This window comes from Vicia villosa, linkage group LG7 (genome assembly GCF_029867415.1).
Source record: "Vicia villosa cultivar HV-30 ecotype Madison, WI linkage group LG7, Vvil1.0, whole genome shotgun sequence".
NCBI lineage: Eukaryota > Viridiplantae > Streptophyta > Magnoliopsida > Fabales > Fabaceae > Vicia > Vicia villosa.
In genome coordinates, this window is record NC_081186.1 from 50,386,882 (window position 1) to 50,388,389 (window position 1,508).

Consider the following 1,508-nt stretch of genomic DNA (forward strand, 5'->3'; position numbering starts at 1 on the left):
AACACATAACCGTGTCACAAAGTGCTCATAAGGCATACAAAATAAATCCAGCATATCAGAATGCGACCCCATCCAACAATCCTGGATATGGGCGACAAATATCAAAATAAACAGCAAATCGACACCATGGACCAAACAAATCCACTCCACAGCAGCACTAGGATCGTCTAATAACAGAATGAGCTCCTCCGTCTCCTCTCCGTTGGGCTCGGAGTCTTGTTAATTCTTCCTTAAGTCGAGCAGACTTGGCCTTCTCCTCCGCTAGCTGTTTATCTGAATCCCGCTTCTGCCTTTTGAGACTATTCTTTGATCTCTGTAACTGTAGACACTCCTGCTGCTTGCAATGCAAATCTTCCTTTAGCAACTCGTAAGGACGCCTTTGGGCACTGGCCTGGCTTGAACTTGCGCCTTCGACTTGCTTGAGCTGGTGCATTAACCTCATCTTTTCCTCTCTCTCTCTTCAAAGAATTTCAAGTTGGTCTCTTGTTCTCTTTCATGCAACCTGTAGTTGGTAACCAAAGCATTCTTGTAAAGTTCCGTTGGCACAAATTCAGATAGAATCAAAGGAGGTTGCTTTTGAAGTGGTGCAACCCTGTCATATGGAAGCAACAAGTTCCCGACCCACTTTACGATCCACTCAACATACGGCGTCAAAGCAAGCGATTCTTTCTTCCCTAAATGAACTCCGTAATGCTTACGAATCTTCTTCCAAGCCACAATTATCCTCTTCAATTTCTCCGGATCTGACCCCTTCTCAAAATAGACCGTATCCGCTTCCAAATGATCCGCCGGCTTGTCTTTCAAGGTATATCCCAACTGACACAAAGATACCACGGGATTGTAATTGATGCAACCCCTAGTACCAACCAAAGGAACATTATTAAACTCACCGCACTCAACTATCACCTCGGAAACATTAATTCGGTACCTTTGCCATTGGATATCATAGGAGGTAAGTGACATGATCCTTTGGGTCCACTTGAGTGTTTCCCTTGTTTTCACAAAAGGTCCTTTGCTGGGTAACAAAGAGAGGAACTAGATGAACAACAATTGAAGGCAACAAGTGATAGCACCACCACTTTTCTCATATCGGGAATGAATGGCGTAATAAGTATCAGCCAACAATGTAGGAATGGGGTTCTTTCCCATGAAAAGGTGTACCGCGGCCGAATCCACAAAATTGGGAACATTCGGGAACATCACAATCCCGTAAATGGCCACCGCGAGCAATGCATTGTATGCGTTCCAATTCTCTTTCCCAAATTCCTCCTTAGCTTTTCTTATCAAGAAATTCAAAGGGAACCCCAAAACTCCACTCGACTTCCAATTATCAGATACTTCTTTTATGCTCAAATAAAGAGCAGCAACGACTGACTTGAAGTTCACTTCCTTAGGAATATCGATGAATGGCACTTCGTCTTTTATCTTAAAATTAAGAATAATGGAGTACTCTTCCAATGTCGGAGCCAACTGGTAATCTTGGAACGTGAAACACCTCATTTTAGGAT